The following is a 16,893-nucleotide window of genomic DNA, read 5'->3' on the forward strand; positions in this document are numbered from 1 at the left end:
GAAAGACGGGGAATGGGGGGAGGAACTGATTATTTTTTTGATACTGTGATCGCTGTAGCCATTGGAGAGGAAAATGCTGTGTATGTGGTTAAGCTCAGTAGTGAGGGCGGCTCCACTAGAACAAAGATTGTGGGCTCTCTTGGTAAGAGTTTTAATAATGCCATATTGTTGAGAGGGGTGGTGGTGGTGGGAGAGTTTGTGAATGTATCTGCCTGTGTGTGTGGGTTTTCTGTATACAGTGAAGGCAAGTGTATCATTAGGCAGGCGTGTAACTAAGGTGTCTAGGAAGGGTAAACAATTGTTCTTTTCCTTTTCCATAGTAAACTGGATTCTTGGATGTAGGCTATTGAGATGACTGAGGAAGGAGTCTAGACGTATCTGGGCCATGAGGCCAAATAGAGAACACATCACTACATACTACATGTCTTAGCCAGATAGAAGGTTTGAGTGGGGCTGAGTCTATGGCTCGTTTTTCGAAATCTTCCATATAGAAATTAGCAAGAGGGGGGGGGGGAACCCATGGGCGGTTCCCTCTATCTGTTTGCAGATTTTATTCTTCCAAGAAAAATACCCAGAGTTAATGGCAAAGGAAAAGAGATCTAAGATGTCAGACGGAAAAAAGTTTTCTAAGAGACATAAGGTGTCAGTTAAGGGAATATTGGTAAACGAAGAGGAGATATCAAAGCTTACCAATATGTCTGGGTTATTCAAGGTTAAATTTTCTATGAGGGCTTTAAAGTGGGTCGAGTTTTTTATATAGGAAGTAGACCTTCCAGTGAGGGGGGGGGGGGGTCAGAGAGTTGGCCAGCTGTTTAGACAGTCTGTAGCAAGGTGCATTGGTGGCATCTACTATAGGCCTGAGTGAGGAATTGGGTTTGTGGATTTTTGGTAAACCGTATATTCGTGGGAGACAGGAGTGGAAAGGTTTAAGTTTTTTCGTGATGTCAGGAGGCCAGGAAGATACTTTTTTAAGTAAGATTTTTAATTTCTTAACTTGTGTTTTTGTGAGGTCGTATTCTAGTGAGATGTAGGTAGTGCGATCGCAGAGGATAATATTCATTTTATGATTGTATTCATTGGTAAGAGCCAAGATTCTAAAAAAAGTACAACCTACACACAGCATATAAGCCCCACCGCAAACTTGCTACCCTTATCCATTCTATGAAAGATCAGCTCCCTCCTCTCTCTCTCTCTCTGCCTGGAGTTTACAAAGTACCCTGTTCCTGTAAGCTGGCATACTTTGGACAGACAGGCAAATCAGCATCCATCTGCCTGGAGGAACACAAGTCTTACATCTGTAAACACAACTATGGTCATTCAAGCTTGGCTGACCATGTCTTGGACACCACCCACAGGGTATCATGGAAGAAAACCACCATGCTCCACCACAGCAAATTCAAGAAAGAGAGACTATTCTTAGAAGCAGCAGCAGCTCTCAGAAATCAACCAAATCTTAATAAATATGGTTGCATTAAGCTTCTGAAGATTTGGGAAACACTCATCACCAGAGGTCCCACCTTACATTCCAGGCAACCTACAACTGCCCTTAGAGGGCGCTCCACCTAGATAGGACTTGAGTGTCATCCACGTGGCTGGACTTAGTATTGTATGATATTTGTGTTCATGTTACATTAGTTGTTTGTAATCCCTGTAGATGTCCTAGTGACTAGGACGAAATATAGGAAGTATTAAATTCTGTTTTAATCCTTTTTGAGTGTTGTAAAAAATCTATTAAGCCTCCAACATGATGTCCTCACAGCACTTAAGCCTCTACACACGAATTCTGAGAAAGTGTGTATGAATGTGTGTGTACATGCACATAGTTATAGAATAAAAATTTAATAAGTGTTAATTTCCAAACCTTAAATTACAGTATATGAGGTGTTATTCAAAAGTTCGGGGAATTTGACCATAAAAAAATTAATTACCCTAACTCCTAGTTTCTACTGTCTCCTTCAAAGTTGTCCACTTGGGCATATAAACAGCAATCCCAGCAGTTTTTTCCATAATTCCATGCATCTCTGGAAGTCCTCAAGTGTGACATGTTGAGCACCTCATGCAATTCTGCCTGGATCTCCTCTGTCAGTTAAAGTTGTCAAACAGCAACTTTCAGCTGGAATTTCATCTTGAGGAACTGGAGAAAGTTGCAAGAGTGAGGTCAGATGAATAGGAGTGAGGAATGACTGTTGTGTTTTTGGAAGCCAGGAACTGTTGAACAACAGGTGATGCGTGGCATGTTGTCATGGTGGAGAACCCAGTCATTGTTCTTTCACCTGTCTGGACGTTTGTACCTAATGCTCTCTCCTAGCCACTTCATAACCTCACAGCAAAACTTACCATTCACAGTTTGACCAGGGCAGAGGAATTCCTTGTACACAATGCCTTGGATATTAAAAAATATATATCAGCATTGTCTTGACATTGTTGTAAACTTAATCTGCTTTTTTTCAGCCATGGTGATTTTTGTCCAACTTTTAATGACTGACTGAAGCAAAATTTGATGCAGATTCTTTGCTCTTTAAAATCAGCCATTTCAGTTGAAGAAGAAAATTACCAAATCACAAAAACAACATAACATTAGAAAAATGCATGTAACTCAAGAGCGCAGCCTCTCAGCTTACTGGCTGCATGCATACTGATTCACAAAGCGTACTGCTTACCCTCTTACAGCAGCAGAAGGCTATGCTACAACTGGTTCAAGTGCGCTATTCAAATTCCTTGAACTCTTGGGTTGCATATAATTTTGTAAGCTCAAATAACAGTCTATTTGCAGATCAGTTGATACCAACTTATAAGCATTTATTGAAAACAGGTAAAATATATCTCCTGCAAATCATTACAGATATGATTAAACACATCATATCTCTAAATCATGCTGATATGAGTATGATCGGTTTAGTAATAATTATAGGTTAATGCAGTAATAATATACATTTTATGCAAATTAATGTCAATCATCATTAATAAAGAAAAGAGACTAAAAAGCTTAAAATTGGCAATGAAAATTATTAAATAAAATTTTTAAAAAAATATTGGTATAAAATTATATTTACAGGTTACTTAAGGTTCAAAGCTAGATAACTGGAAGGAGATGTTCACATAACAAATATTTAGGTTTAAGTGCTGGTTTACACATGTGCTACAATTTAAAAGAATAATTAGAGCACAAAGAAATAATTAAACAGCAGGTTTAATTGTTTCAATATTTTGTCTCTATCACAGAGACATCTTCAGGAATATAATATTAAAATTGTAATAACACACAAGAAATAATAAGTGGAAGAAATAAACTTAGACTAAATGAAGACTAAAGTCTTATGATGCTATTATGGATGCTATTAGCTAGCATTTGTGTGTGTGTGGGAGACCAAAGAATTCAAGTTTACTAAATCTTGAGAAATTTGATACAATTATGCTGATTAAGATTAGGCTGGATTTTTTAAATCTGCTACTAATTCTAAAAAGAGTCTTTCAAGTTTGTATTTACTGTGATGAAGCATGATGGTTTTCTTCCATCCAATTCTCTGCAAAGTATCTAAAGCATGGTCTGCTAGACTTGCCTGATTACAGTTGTGGCAGTAGATGCATTTTCTGTGTTCTTCTAGGTGGATGTTAGTATATCTTCCGGTCTAACCATAATATGATAACTTGTAAGAACAAGAAACCTTGTAAACACTTGGAATAAAAAGGGAAGGAAGTGTATCCTAAGATTAGCAGAGAAGGGAAGCTAGCTTCAAATGAGGTTTGAAAGTGGTGTAGAGATTATATTTCTTTAAAGTTATGTTTTTTTCTGAAGTGCCCTGGATATAGGGAACAGTAATAATGTTACTGCAGTCTTTATGTTGAGAGGGATGTGAGGAGGTGGAATGGACAGATAATTTGTAAATCTTTTTATTATTATTTAGATAGGTATCTAAATAATCACACAATACCTATCATACATCTCCTTAAACTTATTCACTGTTAGAGCTCACAACCACCTCAGGCAATTCAATCCACTCATTCACCACTCTCCAAAGTATAAAACCTAGTCTGCACACTCTTATAGCCACACGCTTGGACAACTTCCAAGTGTGACCCCTTGTTCTGTCCCTACTCTTCATGTATTGAAAAATTTCTTTTGTGTAAATCCTATACAATCTCTTTAGTAATTTCTAAGTTTCTAACATATCCCCTCTCCTCTACCTAAACTCTGCAACCCACATACCTTCAATCTATCCTCATAGGGAGCATTCCACAGATGTCAACAGCTTGGTCACTCATCTCTGAATCCTCTCCACTACTTCTCCAAGAAATGCAGGTGATCAAATTGTGCAAAATAGTCAACATGTGGCTAAATCATAGCTTTATAAAGAGGGATAATAACCTTCCTATCTTTACTTGTCAATGTGTTTTTCAACATCCAAGTAATCTTCTGAGCTATTTTGCCAATCCTTACAATATGTCCTGTGAATTTCAAATCTCTATCCATCATCTCCAGATCCATAGCATCATCAATTTCCTGTAATCTTGCAATCTAGTACCATTGATATGATACAGAGTATGTAATCCTTTACATACTGAAGTGCATTACCTTACATTTTGCTACATTAAATTGACAACCGTTTTCTTCTCCTCATTCTGCCAATTTATTTAAATTGGCAGAATGAGGAGAATTTAAATCCCCCCCCCACATCAGTTTTGCATCATCAAGAAATAAGAGAATATCCAACCTCAAATCTTCCGCTATATCATTAATGTACAAATTAAAGAGCAGCGATTCTAGTTGAGATCCCTTGGGGCAGTCCACTAGTCACCCTCATTTGCCTTGATTCCACTCACCATACACCAACCTCTGATGTCTATCTATCAGGCACCTCCAACTTATGTAATAGTTTTCCCATTCAGTATTCTCTGTCAAATGCCTTTGCAGAGTCCAGCAGCATCATGGTGTAGCGATTTCCTTTATCCTATTAAACTGTCACCTTATTATAAAATGTGAATAAATTACTGAGGCAGGAACCACCTATTACAAAGCCATGCTGTCCTCCATAGAGTATTGTTGTGTCGGCCCTTCTTCTAAATATGTGTATCTTGTATCTTTCATTGATATATCGGGACAACTTATTCAATATTAGCCTTTATTATTACAGTCGCAAATATCAAATTCTATCGCATATGTCTCCACATTAAGTAGGTTGCGTCATTGTTATGCGTTCCACATTAATAATAAACTAAGCCTTATATCTTGCTTCTCTTATGCTCCTTCTTATGTAACTTAACCTTTAAGGGCCACCAGAAGTTTACCCGTTCCCTGAATTCTATAAATTAACTTGATCACGCAGGCAAATTTATTTTTTTAATGCGCCAGCCTGAGCCTTAAAGTTAGAGATAGATTCTGCCTTTAGGTTAATTACAGAATATCAGGTGCCACTAACAATATAAATCTAATTCCTAGAAACTTGGGCTCTCTGGCATAATTTTACTCTTGTTTGTAGTCGTGCCCTTACATTCAATTGGGGTATTCCCGCATGCACACACACACACACACATTCTTAGGTTCGATATTTTATGAAGGGTCAGTCATCATGATCAGAAACAGATATAAGTAAAGAATCAAACATTTATTAAATTCAATTAGTAATGCCATACAAGTTAAATTGATCATCAAATCTAATGTTAAACCTCTACCTTTCATTCACTCTCTCAGTCTTAAAGCATTTTAGTACTTTACTTCAAGATATCAGTAAATTCAATAACTCAATACATATTACATTTATGATTACAACTCATTTTGGACATTAAGATACTTTAACACATTTTATAACCTCTCTCGGAATAAACATGACAGAATCTCTATCTGGTTGAAAGTCCTTAAAGTTCGCTTCAAGAAAACATAGTCATTTACACAGATCTTAATTCTTCACTCTTTCTTTTAATACAAATTTCAGATTGCGTTCTCTTAAATGTTAGTCAATTCTCAAAAGGGGCTAGAACAAGTGAGAGTACTTATCTATTCTTTTTCTTCTTCTTCGGTTTTCTGCCGTCCTTCGTTCTTTGTTTCGAATCTGGTAGTCTCGATTTTATCGCCACGTGAGTTACATGTGCTCGCCTGGGCTGGGCGCTATCCTTCTGCTCGGGTTTTTACGTCGATGATCTTCTCACCACAGCCTGCGGTTAAACTTGCCAAAACTCTAATTCGGTGTCATACCGAACTCTATCGTAACTCAGCCCTCAGAAATGAGAGCTGAACTGCGAAGAACTCTTGGAGCACACGGAGAGAAACTCAGGAACAAGAAAAAACGGGTCATTTACTTCTGTATCGCATGTTTTATTCGCTCTCCTAGGGTGCCACCTTTCCAAGTTTGAAATATTTTATCGTCTCACCCATTGGTCTCCGTTTGGGTGACTTCACCGATTAACATATGGGACTTCTTGTTTCGGGGAACGTATGCGTCATGATGCCTTCTAAGATGTGATGCTTACGCTGCTTTTACAGTATTAAGGCGATCTTTGCCCTATGTTGCTGAATAATATGCACGCTTTCACTTACAATATTTCATTAATAATTCCTCTCTTATTTTGCCCCTTTTTCTGACTTACATTCACATTAGACACTTAGATGTGAAACTTTAAAATTCACAGTTCATCATATAGGAAGTTGTTATAAACAAAAAACATATTTATACTGTGCTAAAAAGATAAGTATGCAAGTATGTTTTTATGTTAATTGTTAGATTCTGGAATGGTGACATCAAGTAAAGTTTGAAGTCACCTATTTCAGATCTAACAGTATCATATTCCTATCCACACACTCCTGAATTTTACTTTTAACCAAGTTTTCCAATACTTATTAATACTAATTGCTCAATTTTACTCCCAACCCTGGGTATACAGTCTGATACTGCAACATTCAAACAATCTCTGATGACTTCCCATGTACTAATGACATTCATTCCATGTAGCTTCTTATGCCATGGTACTGCACAAAGTTGCCACCTCATTTTGTCATAAATTCCAGCTTTGAAGTTCCACATAAACCCATTCTTGAGCGAAAATTCTACATATTCAGCAACCTGCCAGAAAAAAACTGCACAATTACTTTCCTCAATTGGAGGCAGTTATATACAGATATTCTGATGCCATTACTAGATCCAACAATCTCAAACTCCTGGTTCCTTTTGTCACATGCTGTTTCATGTTTTTATTACTTAGTAACTATAAATTCAATTTCCATTTTGCGATGTGCCCTTTCTTCCTTCCAATCTATATTCCCATTATAATTGCTTGTCCTGCATTCATTGTGCTAATCTGTCATCCACATCTTCTTCTGGACCTCCAGGTCTACAGCAGCAACCAACAATATATTTTGTCCTATTGGATATCTCACACCAGATAGTCTCAAATGAACCATTTCCCTCAGATCCACAATCTTCTATTTTTGTTAACTGAAGTTCTTTAGCCATCATTAATAATACCCTTCCAGAAGGTGAGATATTATTAATTATTAATATAATAATTATTTTTGGTATTGTAACCATTGAACAGGAAGTTCTGGCAAATAAAGGCAAGTTCTGCTATAAGGAAAGGAAACTTGAGTAGAACAGAACAGAGGTTGGAGGCTCTAATAACAAGGGTTTTTTGATGACACCATATTGTTGAGTAGGCAGATGATGAGAGAGGTTATGTATGTATCTACCTGTGTGGGTGAGTGTTCTACAAACCACAAAAGAAAGGGTGCCATTAGGCAAATATGTAATTTGAGTGTCTAAAAAAGGCAACTGGTGTTATTCTCTTTAACAATAGTGAACTGGATTCGGGTTGATGACTGTTGAAGTGGAGCCATGTTGCCAAATAGAGAATACATCATCAATATTTTTATAAAAGAAATATAGCCAGTTAGTGGAATTAAAGATTGAGCTAACTGTTTGGTTAATTTAAAAGGAGGTGGGGGAGAGAGAAATTAAAATGTATGAGTTTTTTTTTTTTTAAAACAAAAACTTCAGGAGGCCAAGATGGGAGATTTGTAAAAGCCTTTTTAATGTTTTTTTTTGTTCTTTTTACTGAGACTTGGTAGAATCAAAATCTAGCAATTTATAAGTGCCATCTCTGAGAAGAACATACATTTTCTGATATTGTAATCACTGGAATTGAAGATGAAAGGGGGTTCCTCCCCACTCCTGCCATAGGCACGGGGGGAAGGAACCCCTTTTTGAGTTTTCAAAATTCGAGTCATCAGAATTCAAGGAAAATTGGCCTACCAGTCCTGAACTCGAGGGGTTGGGCACCGAGCGAGGGAGCCCCCTTTCGAGCCTTCAAAATTTGAGTCATCAGAATTCAGGGAGAACAGGCCTACCAGTCCAGAACTCGGGGAGGGGGGGATGCTTCAGGGGGGAGGAGCCCCCCCAGTACATAGTATAAACTTATAAAATTACAAATTTTACGTAAACTTCACTGCACATAATACATACATGTTTTAGGCAAAATAAAATAAAGTGCATGTTTTAATCATTATCACTTCTTCAAAACTAACATTTCGTAGATGTTCTTTATTTACGAGTGGCTGGACATCATCACTTGAAATCTCTTGGATATCATTTGTATAATTCTCATTGCATATTTCGGCTGGTTTAGTTATCAAGAAGTCAGTAATAAGACCTTGCTTACTACTATGCTGAAAATATTTATTAAGGTCATAATATGGAGCTAAACAAATATCTAATTGTGTTGTGAATTTTCCGGAGTGCTCCAATGAGGGATCATTATCCATAAAATAACTTCCTAACTTTCTTGCCAAGTCCAATCCTTCTGCTAATTCTTTAAACTGAATTCTTTCACGAATTCATCACAATCATCGGCAGAACTTTCCCTGCCTTTTTTTTGACGTCATCTATTAATTGTACCAGTTCCTCCTAATTTAAATCTATTTCCCCATCAATTAATTCACTAATTTCATTTTAGACCATATTGCAAAAGCCCTCTAAGTGGCCATTACTATAAAAATAATTTTTTTATATAAAAAACATTACATATTGTATGTAACTCACCAGAAAATATAGTACTCAGTTTGAGATTAACACACTTATGATTTTCAATGCCCTTTCCTAGCAGAAAATGAAGATAATTTTCAATAATAAACACTTTATACGGTAAACAATTGACGTACATACGTGCTAAAGGGTATTTCCCCTGATATAAATTTGCTACTTACAACTACATCCACGATATGAGCAGACACAAATTTAACGAAGATAAAATTTGATTTTAAAGTTCCATGGCGAAAAATATATGAAAAGATAAAGAGTTACTACAATTTGTAAACGGTGTTATATCGAAACCTCGTTGTATAAGTACCGAGTTGAACAAGGGTTACTACAGTTTGTAGAGCATGTTATATCGAAACCGCGTTGTATAAGTACCGTGTTATATGGAAACCGCGTTGTATAAGTATACCGTGTTATACGAGGATTACTTGTAGTTTGTTTTATACAGCTGTCTGAAGCAAAAGTTGTCTGTATCCCTTGAAATGGATAAAATTGAGTATTATAAAATTCTTTGTTAAAGAAGGTTTAACGGCAAAAGAAATTCATTTGAAGTTCATAAACGCTTATGGGCACTATTCACCTTCGTTTTCGACAATTGGAAATTTTTAGAAATGGACTGCTGAGTTTAAATGTGGCTGTATCAGCCTTGAAGATGATCCATATGAAGGATGTCCAAAAAGTGTAACAACACCAGAAATAATTGATCAGTGCACGATATGGTATTGGATGACTGGCGAGTCAAAATGCGTGAAATTGCTGAGACCATAGGCATTTCAAAAGAACGTGTAGGATACATTTTCCATGAAGAATTGCAATTGAAAAAGCTATGTGCAAGATGGGTGCTGTGCTTGCTCACAGAAGATCAAAAACACACTAGCATGAAAATCTCTGAAGAGTGCTTGGAGCATTTTAACAAGAATAAAACTGATTTTGTGAATCAATTTATTACTATGTATGAGACTTGTATTCACCATTACACACCAGAATCCAAAGAGCAGTCAAAACAGTGGACAAAAGACAAAGTCAGTTCCATCAGCAGGAAAGGTCATGGCATTGGTGTTTTGGGATGCTATAGGCATTTTGTTCATTAATTATACAGGCCTGTGATGGAAAAGTTGTGTGAGAAGTAATAATTGATTCTTTTAGATTTTTTAGATGCCGAGTTCAGAAAAAATAGTAAAAAAAATCCATCACCCACCAATTTTACCTAATTTCTAATTTAATCATTTTTATTAGTAGTATTTGGATTAAAATTCAGCGCATTGGTATTTATTTTCATTCTCCTTTATTTACAGCTAATTAGTTTTATAAGTGCTTTTTAATGCTAAATAAAGAAATTTCCACAAAACTTCTCATTCTTAAGATAGGAGAGGAAGGGAGGAATGCAGATAAAAGTGCAGGTTGGAAGTTTTTTCCCACTTGGTTAGACTACAATAAATTTAATTTAATCCTTTATCCAAGTGTAAGCAAACAAAGTTTGCCTGAAGTATCTTCAGGACTGAGGCAACTCGTGGTAAAGGTGGACTAAGCTCTCATCACTCCTTATCTTAGTATCTCTCATAATGCAAAGCACATTTCCTTGTAGACATGTATAATGCTATGCATTAAGGGAAGAGCCACTACCCAGACCTTATCCATTGCTTCCACCTTAGTATTACTACCTCTGGGTCTGGCTCCCACTGACGAGACCTCAATAAAGGTCGAAACTGGCCTGGGTAGTGGCCCTTCCCTTAATGCATAGCATTATGGGAGATACTAAGACAAGGAGTGATGAGAGCTTGGTCCACCTTTACCATGAGTTGCCTCAGTCCTGAAGATACTTTAGGTGTAAACTTTGTTTGCTTACACTTGGATAAAGGATTAAACTAAATTTATTAAAAGTGCAGGTGGCTACTTTGAATCTGATTTGCCGACATAATGGATGACTTTCCTGTTGTCACAGACACATTTTCTTGCGTGATTCTTTAGCTGAACTTAGTCATTGACCACTAAGGTTATCATATTTCTGAAAGTTGGAATATTTTCTAAGTTAGTGTGAAGATTTAATTTAATGTGTTTGCAGTTTTTTAATGCTTTTACTTAGTGTCATGTAATAGAGTTGATGTCATTCATTAAAATTCATTTAACTGAGCTTAACTTTTCAGAGGAAGGTGATTAGTTTACTGTAGCAATATTCCTGGACTGATAAGCAATTTCAACATAAAATATGAAGTCATCAATTGGAAGTTGTTTACAGATTCCTCAAAAAGAATCCTCAAAGCTGTGCTTCTCCATAATTACAATAAGTATGCTTCAGTACCAGTAGCACATTCCGTGCATTTGAAAGAATGATATGAAAATTTAGCCTCGATTCTCAGCAAACTTAAGTACAGTGATCATGGATGGACAATTTGCGGTGATCTTAAATTCATATCTATGATTTTGGGAACAGCAAAGAGGATATACCAATTATCCAATGCTTTTTGTGAGAGTGGGACAGCCGAGATCGAGAGCAACATTGGATCAAGAAGGAATGGCCAGAAAGAGTCACATTAGAACATGGAAGTAAAAATGTGTTACACAAAACTCTGGTTGCTAGGGAAAAAATTCTTTTACCCCTGCTTCACATAAAGGTGGGATTGATTAAGCAATTTGTCAAGGCTTTGTCGAAAGAAGGAGAGTGTTTAAGATACATCTGTGCAAAATTTCCAGGATTATCTACAGCAAAATTGAAAGAAAGTATTTTTATTGGTCCGGACATCAGGAAACTTATGAAGGATAAACTGCTTGAAGGAAAAATGGCAACTGTCGAAAAAGAAGCGTGGAAAGCTTTGAAAGAGGTGGTGACCAAATTTTTAGGAAATCAAAAGGACCCCAACTATAAAATGATTGTGGAAGACATGCTACAGAAATTCAAGGATTTGGGATGTTCCATGAGCTTAAAAGTGCACTTTCTCAACTCTCATTTAGACTACTTTCCTGAAGATCTGGGAACTGTCGGCAAAGAGCAAGGAGAGAGATTCCAGCAAGAAATCAATAAGGTGGAAAGAAAGTATCAGGGCAGGTGGAATGTCAACATGATGGTGGACTATTGCTGGATGTTTCACAGAGATGACCTGGGAAAAGAATTTCACAAAAAAAGTTCAAAAAGAAGCTTTGAAGGAAAAAGAAAAAGACACCACACCACAATGAAATATAAAGTATGTACTAAAGATTAATCTTTAATTACTTTAATTAAAAATTTTTTTTCCAATACTTTCATTCCAAAAATGTTTACAGAAAATTATAAATAGTTATTTTACTTAATATAATGCATTTTAAAGCTATTTTACTGTAATATTGAGATCCATCTTGTGAAAAATCCTTATGTGATAGAGAAAAATGAAAGAGATATTTGAAATCAGGGGTCAAAAATAAATCAGAAACAGTTAATAGTTTTTTCCAGACAACTTTTCCATGACTCGAATTTTGCAGGCCTATGTTATCTTGAAAACAGTAAAACAATAACCAGGAATATTATTTCGATCTTTTAACCAGACTAGACGAAAAAATTCGTGAGAAAAGACTCGTTTTGCAAAAGAAAAAAAATAGTCTTTAATCAGGACAATGCATCTGCCCATAAAGGTGTTTTGGCAATGGGAAAATTAAGGGATGTGCACTATGAATTGTTGGAACATCCACCCTATTCCTCAGATTTGGCTCCCTCTGACTTCTATCTCTTCCCAAAACTAAAACTCTTCCTCTCTGGTCAACGTTTTTCTTCGAATCAAGAGGTGATTGCAGCTGTAGAGGGATATTTTGCAGATCTTACTGAGAACCACTACAGGGATGGGATAATAGTGCTGGAGAATCACTGGAATAAATGCATTAATCTTAAGGGAGATTATTTTGAAAAATAAAAATAATTTTGAAATTATAAATTAGTTTTTTCATCGTTAGGCCAAGAACTTTTTTAGACCACCCTCGTAAGTGCAATTAACTTTCACAAACAATTATGTAAAAAATTATAAATATCTGAAATTATAAGTGCTGAGAAAAATTTTAGGAACAGTAATAAAAATTAAAAAAAAAAAAAAAAACATGACAACAGGATTGTGGAAATTGGGGAAAAAAGAATAGATAATGTTAAAATACTGTGCTTCATGGCAGCAGTCTTATAGTGGAATCATTCATTATCACAATATCTGTACTAAAGTTCTAATTTTGCTCAATGAAACCAAAATTGGAAGTTGTTCAATTTTAATAGACATCTTAAATACCAAAATTCATAAAATTTTGTCCAGCCAGATAAGTATTATCATAGTTTCGAATCATTCTGCTAATAAAGATGGTCATATTACAATGGGTTGATAATGGGAGGGATTGGGGATGATAACCAGTTCTTGAACTAAAACTAAAATTAATGTACAATCGAATATGAACAAATGTACATCACATTATATATAATAACTGTTTGAAACCATTCACATTTAAATTTTCAAATGACAATGTTTTCATTATTTTAGTGAGAACAAAAATGATGTTTTGGACAATTTACAATATTTAAGGGACTCTAACAATTGGTGCTACTTCTATAAAACTCAAGCGTGTCAAAAGTATAAGAGGACAGTTTCTAAAACACTGATCCATTTTTGGTTATGTACGGTACATATATTTCCTAGTTTTTGGCACACTGTCCAAATAAATCAAAAATTGAACTCTGTGGACATATGCAACTATACATTCTAAATACCAAATTTTATTAAATTCCATACAGCCAGAGTGGAGCTATTGCTATATATAATTTTGAAAGCTTTTTGCCACTTGGTCCAACTTAAAGAAAAATTGATTGCTTGACAAATTTTTGGGAGGATTTCAAATACAGAATTTTAATAAAATTCACCTAGCCAGATGTAAAGAATAACCTGCAGGACAGATGAACAAGACAAATCTTAATGGAAAAAATAAATGTTGGCCTGGATGGCTGAAGTGATAAGCGTATCTACTCTCTAACCAACAGACTGCAGGTTTGAATCCTCCTGTAGGTCTGGATGCTTGTGACTGTCTTTAGGTGAAAGAGTTCATCATGCAGCATGAAACCACTGCTCTGCTTATTGGAGAATTGAAGTGGCATGAAAAAGTTCTACATCTCATCTCTAGAATTTGATTTCTGGACTACATAAAAATAAATCAATTTAAAAAAATCCTTAGCTTACCCATGGTACTAATGTACTAGAGATTTAGAGAAGGTTTCCCTTAAAAATATTAGGTTTTCAATATATTACAGCATCCAAAAGTAATTCACCTGCATCTCCAAAAATGACTACCTTCTCACAAATATATGTGGATGAGTCACCTTAAAGATATTTGGATTCTGTCACTACAGTCTGAGGTAGCAGCACAATTCATCACTAGATGATTCCACCTAGCCACATAAATCATAACCCCAGTTCAGTTCGTGGTTAGTGTGGCTCTGTAAGTGTGAAAACATATTAGTGGGGAACAATCATACTGTTGGAACCATAGTTAACTAATACAGTTATATTATACAACTGTCACCCAAACCTGAATATAAACCAAATTTCTTGTTTATTTGCAATTGGAAACAATATACTGCAATCCTGCTGCTTTCAAATAAATACCATGTTATTTATTGCACCTCCCCCTCCAACCTGTCAAGCAGATACAGTCAACTTTTACAACAGCAAACTTACAAGATAGAGAAATTAAAATGAGAACTATGAAGTAAACTTTCAAATGTATTATGATCATATTTCATAAGTTGCCAAACGCTTCTTTTTGGGAATAGCGACACTATTATTTCCTAAAGCAAAAGAGAGGAAATTAAAGGGTTGTTGGAAGGGGAGAGAGTGAAGAGTGAGAAAGTGAAAATCATCAGTATTTTACCTCGATATGATAAAAATGAATGAAGAAGAAGAGCTAAGATGGTAAATGATCGATACATAGGCTGTGTAGAAGGAATGGATGAGTTTTGAATGTGTGGAGTGAGTTTGGATTTATATAAGAGGGACAGCCTGCATCTGAATGCATTTGGTATCATAAGTGTAGAAAAACTAATAACTAGTATGAGAGTGTAAGAGCAGCAATATTATATAACTATGCTAATGACTGGAATGAGCTGGATATGTTGACGAGGAGAGAACGATTTTGACTTTGTGTTCATCCAGTTCGGACCCATTAAACGTGTGCAAAGATGTCTATATGTATAAGGCACTAGAAAATAATAGAGGTCTGCAAGTTGTTTAACTGTGTCATGCAGACAGCAGACAAGAGCATACAAAACAACATGCAGGTAGATTATTATGTCTGTACAGGAATGCTAGGAGTATCAGAAACAAAGGAGTAGAGTTTGTTGCCTTAGTCAATATGTTGGAACCTCAGATTGTAGCCATTAGTGAGACCTGGCTATTAGAATCAGACATGCTAACTGGTATATCAAGTGTAAAGGGTACAGTATTTTCAGGAAGGATAGAGAGGATAGGATAGGAGGGGAGGCATGCTGCTAATGATATCGGGTGATTTGAATCCAGTTAGAGTTGAGACCTATGATTGTACTACTACTACTATCAGTATTTCATGTGACAGTGAGTTTGAAGCCATCTGGTGTGAGGTGGAATCTAACAAGATCAATTATATAGTGGGGTGTTGTTAGAGACTTGGTGGATCAGTTTCTGGTGATGAAGAAATGCATCACCAAATAGAAAAAATGAGTGCAAAAAGCGTAATCATAATGGGAAACTTTAATTATCCAAATATTGATTGGTTAGCAGTAGAATCTCATGAGAAGAATAATAATGCATTTATTGAACTGTTACAGGACAACTTACCAACATACCAATTCCAGAACATCTAAGCAATAAGAAACGTAATTAACCAAAAGAACAGAAGCATACCCCAAAAATCAACAAAGCCATAATAATACATACGAAACAATGCTAAGAATATCAGAAACAACAGCTATAAAATGTGACAAAAACTCAATAAACGTTCATGCCCCTATATAATCTCCAAGATTTGGAAGCTCCAAAACATATAAATTAGGTCACGACTCCGACCAATAGAAAACAACACAGATACACCCAAGACAAAAACACCAAGCCTCCACTTTTCTCATGAGTTCTGAAGACAACGCACAGTCAAAATGGCTCACACCCAATTACTCTCGCCTCTAATCTTGTTTCATCATATTCTATCCTTCTCCTTTCCAAAAAACTTTCCCTCTTTCACCTTTTTCCCAAAGAATTCACCATCCACCCTTAAAACCCCAGGTTTTAAATTTCACATACCTTGTGAAATTATCTCATAATTATCATGAGATAATTTCACATGTGCCTTATCTGCAATTTTCCCATATCTCCCTATATCCACATTTCCAACACCTCCCCCCACCCTTCCTTTCAGTCATACTTCAGTAATATGGCCATATGCTGGATGCCGCTCAATAAGATAATAACCAGGAACATCCTACAAATGTATGTCCACAATTATTCCTTTCTTATATTCTTCATATATCTATATCTTTAAAACACCAGTAATGTCCTAAAAATTGAGTAGAAAGCCAATGACATCATAAAAGGGGTACTCCTAAACAAAAATAGGCAAAACAGCCATAAAAATTAATAATCGTTACATAGTTGATGGGTCCAAACCAGACAAACACAAAATCGTTCCCTTCTCATAATCATTTCCATAATAATAACCATTCCCATCATTAACACAGTTTGTTGCTCTTACACAGATTCTCACGATTCCTCCCATCAGAATTCAGTTTCCCTGACTCTCTGTGTTAGGTCTTATATCAATAATTTTTCAAGACTCCTGATACCAAATGCATTCAAGTGAATGTATTTTATAGAAAGTGAATTATAGCTAATAAATTTAACTTATTATC

At 35.8% G+C, this 16,893-nt stretch overlaps 1 protein-coding gene across 3 annotated transcripts in view; it reads right to left on the minus strand.

Moving 5' to 3' along the window:
* Positions 1 to 16,893, minus strand: part of LOC150094266 (WD and tetratricopeptide repeats protein 1-like) — a 447,781-nt gene that overhangs the window by 290,371 nt on the left and 140,517 nt on the right. The gene's annotated exons all lie outside the window — the stretch shown is intronic.

The sequence above is a fragment of the Typopeltis vanoorti genome, chromosome 22, assembly GCF_054136105.1.
Source record: "Typopeltis vanoorti isolate ZY-2024b chromosome 22, IOZ_Tvanoo_1.0, whole genome shotgun sequence".
Taxonomy (NCBI): domain Eukaryota; kingdom Metazoa; phylum Arthropoda; class Arachnida; order Uropygi; family Thelyphonidae; genus Typopeltis; species Typopeltis vanoorti.